A 12780-nucleotide genomic window follows, 5' to 3' on the forward strand; every position below is an offset into this window, starting at 1 on the left:
TTGCCAACTGTAACTTCCCTTGTCGTGGGGGCCCCCTCTCACTCGACGCCATCTTAAAGGTCGTCCGAGTCCCCGTGTGAGGTATCTGTAAGAAGGACAGCGTGGACTCCCCCCCTTCCCCACACTCTCTTCCGCCGTCGCGGATATCCGGCCCCCGGGAAATTCGTAGGAGGGGCATCTAGCCGTCTCCCCCCTGGGAGGGGCCTATGGACGTCTCCCCCTAGGCGACCCATCCGAAGTGGGTGCCGCCTACCCGTGGGAGGGGCCAATGGCCGCCTCCCCCCGGGCGCTCCCATCCATTCTGGGTGGCGCCCCCCCTAGGGACCTTGAAATTACTGCTCACCGATCATGACCTTACCGCCCGACCAAAAAATAAATACGACAGTTGTTTTACCTACTAAGGGAAGAAAATTCACCTAACGTGAAACAGCTTGATGATTCATCAACTTTTCATTTCTACAACGGGAAAAAGGTCCTAAAGCACAAGACAATTACATTACTTGATACATTCCTTTACTTTTCTACAAAGGAAGAAAGGCCTATACACATTTATTCAATGCTGAAACAACTTGACTGTATCTCTTTAATACAATCTGATATCATCAACAAATCACTTTATTCAAAAACATTGCAATAGGGGCTGGTGGGTGGGTCAAAATTGCCGCTTGTTCCGTCGAGGGCTCACGAGCAACGAGTGGTGCAGTCTTCATAGCACTGGAATAAGAGGACGCTTCTTTGGATTCCCGCTCTTTTATCCGTCTGCGGGAGGGCGGGGACCCTCCTCAGGTACGCCCACGGGGCGCGGTCTTCCGGGTGGGTGTCTAGGACAACCCCTTCTGGGCGGGAAGGGCATGCTCCGGCTACGCCGCTTTGGGCATACCAGCTGAACCACGCCCCCGCCCAAAATGGTTTCCCGGGGGGATCTGGGCACCCATCCATACGTTCGGGGGGACCGAATGGTCTTCCCTTTCCATATGGCCGGGATGCCCGCCACCCCCTCCCAACACCAATTCTCCAAGGGGAGGAGACAGACACTGGTTTGAGCTTTTGGAAGGCGGGGGGGAGTTACCCCCCCGGCCGTATTTATTAAAATATGAAACAAAATTTAAAACATTAAATTAAAACGTTTCATGAATTATGTACAATTTTACTTTCGTTACATTTTTGATGAAGACATGTTCTTTGGCTAACCTTAACAGCTCTCTAATACAAAGGTTTCCTAGCCGAGTCTAGCATCCTGAAAATGTATACATTCTAAATTAAAATTGTACATCCTAGCATTAAGGGCCAACGGCAAGGTCTTAACCGGTGTCAGATCCCTACTACCAAACTCCCGCCCTCACGGTGTGAGTGGCGCATGCGCAGAGGACTTTACCCTCGTTGCCAACTGTAACTTCCCTTGTCGTGGGGGCCCCCTCTCACTCGACGCCATCTTAAAGGTCGTCCGAGTCCCCGTGTGAGGTATCTGTAAGAAGGACAGCGTGGACTCCCCCCCTTCCCCACACTCTCTTCCGCCGTCGCGGATATCCGGCCCCCGGGAATTTCGTAGGAGGGGCATCTAGCCGTCTCCCCCCTGGGAGGGGCCTATGGCCGTCTCCCCCTAGGCGACCCATCCATAGTGGGTGCCACCTACCCGTGGGAGGGGCCAATGGCCGCCTCCCCCCGGGCGCTCCCATCCATTCTGGGTGGTGCCACCCCTAGGGACCTTGAAATTACTGCTCACCGATCATGACCTTACCGCCACAGGCCGGATAGTTGACCGACTATCCGGCCCCCCACACCTCCTAAAGGTCATGCCTCCTCAAACCCCTTAGCCATGCTATGAAGTCTCCTATTAGTAAATCATTCCCCGCCCTGGACAGGTGAACCCCATCATTCAGATAATAGTGATCACCCCGAATACACCCATGGGGAATGCTATGCAGATGCGCGGAGCGAAACAGTTTCCCAATTTTATTGTTGACCTTCTTAACCGAGTGGTTCAACGCTGACACAGAGAAACCCCCCCGCCAAACTTTCCTGGGAATCATGTGGGACCAGGCAATTGTACACCCCGGGAGCCTCTTAGCCAACCAGCTGACTGCCGACAAAATGTGTTCCACTAACACTCGTCTTCCCAGTCTTACCAAGTCATTGCCCCCCAAGTGTACTATGATTATAGATGGCGGTGACCTTTTCCGCCCTAAAAGACCCTCCATAAACGATTGAAATTGGTCAAAACAGAGGCCTCCCTTCCCATGGAAGGTCACTCTGAACCCGTATTCCCCAGATGCGTGAGTCGCGTCACCTGCCATGAATACTTCTCCGGCGCGCCTCACGTATGAGTGGCCCACAACCCATACCACTTGCTCTCCAGTCGGTGATCCTCGACCGCTGGTCCTCCGGTGATGGGTTGATCCCAGATTCCGCCCCGCGTCACAGGCTCGCGAAACTGTAATTCAAGCAAAAGACAACAAGCGTGAGTGCATCTCATCAGTCTTTTACAACATGTGCAGCCGCACATACCTTTTGAAACAGTTCGAGGACCAACGGCCTAGCTGTTTTACCTCTTCTGCACCCAGACCCCGAGCCGAAGCCTCAGTAGCGGCCCCTATTCTGAAGGAGTGGGTCCCAAAATCGCACGGGTCCATGCCCGCCTCGGCGATTGTCAATGCTAGCACCCTCTGAAACTGAAATCTCGTCAGAGGGGTGCCATCTTTGTGCCTAAGCAGGCTCCCTCCCCATGTCGCCGGCCTCTGTGCCAAGTATTCCTCTAAACACTTCATCGGACAAGTGGGGCACCCTCGAGCGCGCTGCACAACCACACTATCCCCCACAGCATCCTGGTCTGTCTTGGACCTAGCTATCGAGATTAGCATCGAATCACCCCGTATTTGCACGTGATCCCTGCAAAGGCCTCCCTCCATATCTTTCTTGTTCCTTGCCACGAGTTCGCTTACCCGCATGGCCCCATGAAATGCCAAGGCGAAAGCTGCCCGGAACAGAACTGCTTCAGAAGGGGAGGAGCATGTCTCATCCAGCTTTGCTAAAAGCCGAAACAATCTCTCTAAACCAATCGGGTGCCTCGTATCTTGTTTGCGACCCTCCAGGCGTTGCCAGCCGCGAAGCGCCTTTCTGACTAAAAAGGAACCCGTTGGATCCCTTATACCGTGGAGCTGTGCCATGAATGATATGGCCGCTCTATGTCTGTTGACAGTTGCGGCTGATCGGCCTTCTCTGTGCAGTGCTACTAGGAACCCCAGGAAGGATTCCTCCTGCCCCCAGCTATGTCTCCCTGCCGGGCCCAAAAAGGCGCAGTAAGAACGAAACGCTCCCTCATAAGCCTTCCTCGTCCTGGGCGCTAAGCTGGCTGCCACGAGGTCTTGTAATCCGGGGCACCGATCAGCCACAGTGCTTCGGGGAACGGTGCCGCCACTAGGTCCACTGTGGGTAGATAGCCCCTGAAAGCCTGCATGTGTGAACGAGAGAGTGCATCAGCTGCATTATTCAGTACACCCGGCACATGTTTTGCCCTGAACTGTACATTCAATCTCATGCAATGTAACACAATCTCTTTCAACAGTCTCAAGATCCACTTGCAGCGGGCCGCTTGCTGATTGATGCACTCAACGACAGTCATATTGTCCGACCAAAACACTACTGATCGGTCCCTGAAATCGTCTGGCCATGCCAACAGAGCCACCCAAATGGGGAACAGCTCCAAAAACCCAATGTTACCTGTTAGGCCACTGGAGTGCCACCACGTCGGCCATACTTGTGCCGACCATCGGTTACCAAAGATGGCGCCAAATCCCACGCTCCCGGCTGAATCGGTCCACAAACCCAGTTCATCCGATGAAGCTGGGGGTTTGTTCCACACTACTCGACCGTTGAAGTCCGCCAGAAATGCCAACCAAATGCGCATATCCTGGTGAACCTCTGCCGACAGTCTCGTGCGGTGGTGTCCCTCCTTGAGGCCGACCATAGCTTATGCAATGGAGCGGGAGAATGGGCGAGCCATCGGTATTACTCTCAAGGCAAAGTTAAGCTGACCCACTGTTTGTTGTAACTGGTGCAGGGTCACTTTCTCTTTGCCCAGGCATTGCGTTAAGGATGCCCTGAACTTGGCCACCTTCTCCATTGGCAAACGGAAGCATCCCTCCACTGAGTCGAGCTCAATTCCCAGAAACTCGAGTGAAGTAGATGGCCCCACCGTCTTACCTGGTGCCAATGGGACGCCAAACTCCTGCATGAGAATGCAGAAATCCTGCAGTGCCTGTGCACAGTTCGCATTGCCTGCCGGCCCCAAGAACAGGAAGTCATCTAAATAGTGCATCACTTCTCTATGTCCTGTGGCCTTAGTGAATGCCCATTCTAAAAAACAGCTGAACATCTCAAAATAAGCACAAGAAATTGAGCAACCCATGGGCATGCATTTATCCATGTAATATTTCCTTTGGAACGTAAATCCTAGCAAGCGCTGGTCCCGTGGGTGTACCGGGAGCAACCTGAATGCCGATTCGATGTCCGATTTCGCCATCAGAGCCCCAGGGCCCAGGCGATTCAGCAGGGTCACAGCATCGTCAAACGATGCGTACCGGACTGAACAGATATCCGGATCAATGGCTTCATTCACCGAAGCGCCCTTCGGGGCCGACAGGTTGTGAATGAGTCTATACTCCCCTGGGTCTTTCTTTGGGACCACTCCCAGAGGTGAACACACAAAATCTGCCACCGGCGGGCATGGGAAGGGTCCTGCTACCCGCCCCAGGCTGACTTCTTTGGTAATTTTTCTGGCTGCCACTGCAGGGTTGTGTTGGACGGATAGCTGATTTTTACAAAAGGGGGTCCCCTGAAAATTTCCCGCCGGGATGTTGAAGCCATATAAGAAACCATTCCTCAACATCCCGGCGGATATATGATCAGGGTATTTGTTCAACCAGGGAGTCAAAGCCATGATGTCAACGGGTTAAGGGGATTGTTTACCTAGCATCACCTCACTCTTGCTTGGACCCCCCCTTTCCTCCCGCACCACTGTTCTTGGATCTACAGCTACTCTCCGGGTGTGAGGAGTTCCCACAGCCCGCACAAGCATGCCGGAACCTACACGTTCCCTGGGGTCTGTTACAGTTTCCTCTGTTGAAGCCCCAACAGACCCCGCGCTTGCCCCCGTTCCCACCGGTCTTGGGCTGTGACTCCCCACCAGCGCTTGCTCGAAAGAGCTGCGCTGGCCTTTGCTGAACTGTCCCAGGCCCGCTCCCGCCCGGCGAGGACGTACCTGCCGATCCAGGCAAGAGCTGCCTGTGCCATGATACCGTGTAGAGGCAGTCCCATGTCAAAGTTACATCAAACTCTTTAGACTTTCGGAATTGCATGTCATATCCTTTTCACTCATTCCCCCCGTACATGTTATAAAAATCCATGATCCTATTCTGGTAACAGGATAGCTCGGGCAACACTTCAGGCTTACGTTCCCCCATTACTGCCGTAAATATAGAGAAGGCCTTCACCCAGTTCGCTACGCTCTCGTCGACCCTAAATTCTGCCATCTTGGCCCGCCACACGCTGGGGTGTCATAGATCTTTCTGGGTCTTTGCGTATTCCATCTCGCGATGGTCGGTCAATAAAGAAAACATGTTCACATACTTGTCCCCCCATATCATTTCCTTAGTGGCCGCTGGGATGTGCTGGGCCACCCTCTCACGCCGCGAAGGCACTGAACTTTCCCCCACCATTGGCAATGGATTCTTACCAGGTTCAACCGCCGTGTCTGTTGTCTTTTCCCGGCCAACCGTGGTTGCTCCAGGCGCTACCTCTGGGGAAATAGAAGGAACATTCGCCGTCCCGGCTTCTCTCGATTGCCGCAACTGCTCGATTATCAATCTTGCCTCCTCGGCCGGATCCCCCGCCGCCACTGCCCCCCCTGCTTTCTTTTTGAGCCAGGGCAACACTGCCGCTAACTGAAGAGCCAGTTCTGGGGGCATCTGATCATCATTTACAGGGGTAATTACAACCGGGATTGGTAGACCTATATCTGGACTTGGTACCGGGCTGTCCGCCGGTGTGATGGGGGTGGATGGGGGCACCTCAGGAACCGGATCCTCCCCGGAAAACGCCCTCCTCTTAATACGCTTCCCCCTACCCTCAGGGATGACTCCCGGCAAGGCCGGGCCTGTTACCTTCTTAGGGCGGCCTGAGGGGTTGTTCTGGGCCGCTAACTGCTTTTTAACTTCGGCCAAACCTCGAGTTTCGGTCCATGATTGCCATTCGGTTCGACAAGGTGCGCAGTACCTTCTCCAGCTCGGAGCTCTTTCCCGCTTTTTTGCCGGCCATAGCTTCGTTTACTCCGCTCAAGTCGATCCACGAGGTCCCAGGTCCTTTCGAACTCTCGATAACTGAAAGAGAAAAAACAAGATTACAAGTTCTCAAAATTGCCGCTTGTTCCGTCGAGGGCTCACGAGCAACGAGTGGTGCAGCCTTCAGAGCACTGGAACAAGAGGACGCTTCTTTCGATTCCCGCTCTTTTATCCGTCTGCGGGAGGGCGGGGACCCTCCTCAGGTACGCCCACGGGGCGCGGTCTTCCGGGTGGGTGTCTAGGACAACCTCTTCTGGGCGGGAAGGGCGTGCTCCGGCTACGCCGCTTTGGGCATACCAGCCGAACCACGCCCCCGCCCAAAATGGTTTCCTGGGGGGATCGGGGCACCCATCCATACGTTCGGGGGGACCGAATGGTCTTCCCTTTCCATTATGAGTCCTTATTGATACAAAGGAAACCGTTTTCACCCCACAAATAGTGAATCGGGTAGGATTGGGACCCCGCCTCACCAGTTCATTAATTCGTCTCAGTCTTCATAACTGAGGGCCTGGTTACGAGCTTGGAGGCGCGGGACCAGGACAGCCCCGATCCCGCACCACCAAACCCGTGGTTGAACAGCCCGCCATATTACAAGTTTTCTCCTGGTCAGGCAGGCGGTTCTTTGGCGTTCCCCGTGAAATAGGCACCACAATGGGAACATTAAAATCAGTACCTGCACGGCATGGACTGCTATAGGCCATGCAATGCAGGTACTGGGGTGCATGCACACAGGGGGGCACAACATGTGCCTCCTGCATGTATCCTCAGGCCCAGAGTCGACAGGGGGCCCCTTTGTTTCCTCTCTGCCACAGTTTTCATAGTAGTGGAATCTCCATGAAAACAGCGACTGAGAGGAAACTTGTAACTTGCTTGACGGGACCGCAGCGGTCCCGCCAAGCATATTGTGGCCTCAAGACCACTGTGCCAGAGCCAGGGACCTGGCAGTTGATCCCTGGCGATTGCTGCAGGCCCAGGGCGGATGGACAGTCCAAGTTGTAATAGGGCGGTCTGAAGACCACCGCACGCCTGCAAGTCTGGCTGTCCATGGACCGCCAGGCTCGTAAATACCATATTTTCTGGCGTATAAGACGACTTTTTAACCCTTGAAAATCTTTTCAAAAGTTGGGGGTCGTCTTATACGCCGGGGTCATTTTACAAGCAAGCGAATATAGCCCAAACCCTATATTTTAAAAGGAAAAGTAGGGGGTCGTCTCATACGCCCTGTCGTCTTATACACCAGAAAATACGGTAACCCCTAAGCTTCTTGTGAATGTTCAGCTTTCAAATAAAATGTGAGTAGGCGATGAGACATGTCACATGTTGGGGGGGCGGGGGGGGAATTAACTTAAGTTGTTAATAAATTAGAATGAGGAAAGTTAGTGAACGATTAAAATAAGAGACGCTTTAGAAAAGGAGATATCCACGTAATCATAAAGATAGAGGCAGGCGAGTGAAAACCCAAGGTCAAAAACACTCCTCATTGATGTCCCTGGAATTTATTTTTGTTGATTGGCAGAAAGATTCAAAATTCAAGTAGAAATATGACCAGGCTGTTCTGCCTGAAAATCGTTAAAATAACGCTCTTCTGGGGGTTTTACGAACAGTGCCAAAGATAAACGATTTTCTTGGCAGCTAGCTCATCTGTATTCGGAGGCAAAAGTGTGTCTTCATCTTGTGCTGCCCTTATGCGAAAGACACCTAGAAAAGTGATTGGTGGGTGTAATTAAAAAAAAATGTTGTCAGCACCATTCAGATGCAGTAGAGATCTTCAAGAGAGGAATGCCGTGCTCTAAGTAGATACGTTATATTTATGAAGTAAACAGCCACATTTTGCAACATGACAGAAACGCACAGAATTATTTTGCACAGTGACAACTCCTCACCTCGTTCATACTTTAAGGCCCACAAATCATATTTTGGTTGGAAACTCCATTTGCTCCCAAAACCAATTACAATTTGAGCACTAACGGTGCTTGACCTTTTTGCGTCAGGAAAACCTGGTGCGAATCAAAAACAAAATTACACAAAATGTTGTTTAGGGAACTTTGTGAGCGGGACATTATTTACTAATTGCTGTTCTCACAAGGTACGGTTGGTTGGTCCTATTCCATTAGGAATAGTCCAGGTGGAACTGTCCAGTCCCCATTGAACAGAACATTGAACAGAAAATAGAACAGTACAGATCAGTTTCGACCTATTTGTGGCACTTCAGTAGGGTACAGCTTGAGTGCATACTTAGGGCATCCCACAGAGGTAAACAAAAAGGTTCCAGTATGCCATCTCACACAGGCACTAGCCATTTGCAATCAGCCTTGCTCCTGCTCTAATAGGAATAGTCTATCCTGTTTGAGGGGATCTGACTTGGCAGATGAGGCTGGATTGTTCCTATTGGACCCGGACCAAGACTGATTTACATATGGGAGGTCTCTGTCTAGAGAAGCATAGAGGCTAAAAACGATGGAGTGGAATGTGGCACCAAGGAATCACCAGTGGCAGATTCATTCAAGCAGTCCATACATCACCTTGCTGTTTGTCGCAGTTGAAGCCCTAGATGCAATGACTATGCTCAAATGTAGGTCCCGTGATCACGGTGCCAAAGGACTCAGGCTATACCCAACTAATGAGCTCTAAGTAGCCCCAAACCAGTCTGCAGCTGCTTCTGTTCCCGTCTGGGGGGGACCTGCCTGGAAGATTTGCGCAGATCCATTCCTGTTGGAGCAGGACTAGGATTGATTTGCACATGGCAGGTCTCTGTCTAGAGTGGCATAGTGGGTGAATAGCTGTGGACTGGAATGTGGCCACAAACAATCAAAGTGGCTGAGATTAATTCAAGCATTTCATCATCACCCTTGTTGTTTGTAATTAGCCTAAGCAGAACTTGTATTTATGGATGCAAGAAGCTAGGCCTGTCAGCCATGCAGAGTAGTTGATACCACTTACATTTGTAAATACTCCTAATATGAGATTCTATAAAGTCTGAAGAATTAAAGCACTGTCCCACAGAGATTCCTCGAAGAATTACGCTGGCCGTGCGAAGAAAAGAGTTTCTTATGCAATCACCTTTTGATCTTACTCCAGTGCCATTGCAAACTTCTGGTCCCAGTTTGATGTAAGGTAAGACAATTCTAAAAACAGAAGTCCCGGAATCTAGGTTTGCCTTCATTAATTCCATAAAAATGCCATGAAATACAGGGCAAGTCTTTGTGGCGATCCCAAATCAGGAATGTAGACTAGAGTAACATTTAATAAGACATGGCCCATTTTTCATAGCAGACATCCTAATGTTTTTAAGGTTTATTTATTGCACAGTTAACTAAAACATTACAATTGTAGCTAAAAAGATAAGAATTAAATAAAACGTTGATAAAAAGAGACCACCCAACAATTACATTGTGATTTGCAAGTATACCTCTTATACATGCCCAAGTATACCTTTTATACATATTTCTTAATTAGGTGACACACATTGGCAATCCTATAGGCCTTGCTTATACCTGAAATTATCTCTTAAGCCACAGATGAGTTTAGACAACCAATGAATCAACATATATAAAATGTGTCACTCATACATCCATTTATCCAATCATTAAATCATTTTTGCATTCACCAGTTCAGCAAGGTTCAGTGAAACAGCCACACACACTAAACAAGCATATGAAAGATACATTAAAAGAATAAAATGAGATAAAACAAATAATGCCACTGCCTAAACTTGTTTGGCATGTGCGTGCAATGAAAACAAAATTAAACGTAGCAGTGGGTGGCCATCTTGCCATGACATTGTGCATAGCATATCATTGTTTGCAAGTTCTAACATAACTGACACTTTAGAAGGAAGGTATTGCCCATCTAGGAGCAAAATCTACAATGATACTGTGTGAAAAATAACATTCCAAGATGGCTGCTCAGCAAACATCACAGTAGGTGGTTACCTACAAACAGGGCCGGACTGGCCGTAGCGGGCACCGGGCAATTCCCCGATGCACCGCACGGGTGGGGGGCCGGTTTGGGGCCCCTGGGGTCCGTTTTTGTTACAGGGCCGTTTTTGCAGCATAGCTGCAAAATCGGCTCCGTTACAAAATCGGCCCTGTAACAAAATCGGCCGAAAACGGCCCTGGCAAAGAGCTCGGCAGCACCTTTGGTTCCTAGTCCGGCCCTGCCTACAAATGCTACATTGTATAGTTTAACACCGTTGTATTGATCCAAGTTGGCCAAAAACATGCTTCTAAACAGGGTGGCCCCCATTCAAGAATGCAACAATGATAATGTAGAAAATACCATTCAAAGCTGGCTTTCCATTTTAGAAATAGCATCAAGTGAGCAGTCTGATAGGACTGTCTCAAGAGCTTCAGGATGCTCTTAAAAAATTCAGAAAGAAATGAAAGGAGACCTATAAAATGAAAAAAGAAACACTAAAGGACTGTCCCCCAGTCCAGACATTGAACATCACTCATTTTGAGACAGATGTGAACATGAGCAACAAAATGCCAGTACTCACGGGGCAATAAAGACAACGGAAGACATGGGCTAACTCATTGCTCAATGAAGTTTGCTGTCACGGTTATAAACAGAATGTGAATGACACTCAATCAGACACAATAAGGCAGATCTAATGATCCTCTATATAGCCATGTTTACAGTTGTTTAAAAAAAAAATATTAGATGGGCCGGGCAGACAGCTATATCTGGCAGGCCCTTAGTTATAGCAGCGATAAACACGATGCAAATCTTCTACCGCCAGCACCATAATTCTTGCTTACTACAGAAGTCTGGGTGATTCCATGTATCAAAATTCCTATGTATAGATAGCCATTCACATGTTAATATTAATCAAACCTTAAAGACCTATTTCCTTTAATGTATGGTTTTCACAATAAATAAGTCGGGCATATTGCCTTTGTTGTTATTTTTCATAATAAACAAATTAGGCATATGGCATCTGACATAACTTGTCTTAATGAACCAAAAAAGCCCATCACATTTATCATTGGCCCATCACCATACTCAAAGCAGACCTACTACATTGAGCACAAGCTTTCCTACAAGGTAATCCTCAAATATACAGTCATAAAATCAGCCATAAAATCAGAAATATGTACAGAATTAGAGTTGACAAAAACATATACCATACCTCCTAAGAGGGCCTAACAAGGATTCTGACAGTGGAAATCTTCTACCCGCATGGTTTTGTCACAGAGGTAACCAACAGCACACCCCTAGCCTACTGTAGTAATCTATTCTATTCTATTGTGTAGACTGGGCCACTGGAATTATGTGATTGTGCGGCTGTAGTGATTTTTGAATAATTATAGATTATTTGCGTTTTGCCACATAATCCATCATCCGCTGCATAATCTGCAGATTTTACTAAAAAATATATTTTCTAGCTCAAATGTTTCAAACGTTACTAAAAACGCATGTCATGGAGTGGAAGGCGATTTAAAAAGGATCTTATTGCTATATGTGCGTGTTAAAATGAGGTGCAACCAATGTCCAGACAGTGTTCACAAGTGTAAAAATTACAAAATAACTAGATTATACTATCGCAAAATGTGCTGCATTATGCCACAAAATTTGCCTTTTCTAGCCACATCTTTTATTCAACCCTGCTGCAGAATTTGGCTCTCCCTTGCCACATAATTCCAGTGGCTCTGTGTACTAACATATTGTCAAGTACAGCAATACGTCTCTACAGGCTCTAGCATATTGTAACACCATTGGGAGGATATGTGGCCTATAGATGTGACCTATCAGCTAAAGCTGTTGACTTTGCAATGGGGGTTCCAGTCTTGGATCCTGGCCTCAGCTCAACGTTGTGTGATGACTTGACTGTGGACCCTTTCCTAAGCACTTTACTGTAATAATTGATTTTCAGGCAATGTAGAGGACAATCTCTCTTCATAATAAGATAGAAAAACTGCTTCTTAAAATTGGAATGATTGGGGTCGTATATATCAACTATGACTAGTTCTGATATATCGGTACAGCCATCTGTTTAAATATTTTTTAATCACTCACCTGATAAACGTAGAATTATTTGTCTAATTAGTGATATTTATTCGTGGCTCATACATACCATTTTGCTTTTATATGCAGGGCTGCCCTGTACTCCATCCAACATGTTGTCCATATGTTTCTCTTCTTCGACTTCTGTTGCCTAATTATTGTCCTTGTACAAATCAGTCATTATTAATATGGCCGCGTCAATCGACCTGATTTGAAAGTGCCAGTGTGTGTGTTGTTTTTTTTCTTTTCATAGGCCACCGTCATAAAAGGACCTGCACACTGACCCTTTCAAGTCAGCTTATCTGGCAGTGCCGTGCCAGCCATACACTGAATTAAATCCATCTAGTCTCTAACTGAATAATCTTTATGGATCATTTCAAGCTTCAGGTTTTACAACAACAGTAATCTGAGCTTGAACTTATGTTTATGTACAAGAATA

The sequence above is a fragment of the Lissotriton vulgaris genome, chromosome 5 (assembly GCF_964263255.1).
Source record: "Lissotriton vulgaris chromosome 5, aLisVul1.2, whole genome shotgun sequence".
Classification (NCBI taxonomy): domain Eukaryota; kingdom Metazoa; phylum Chordata; class Amphibia; order Caudata; family Salamandridae; genus Lissotriton; species Lissotriton vulgaris.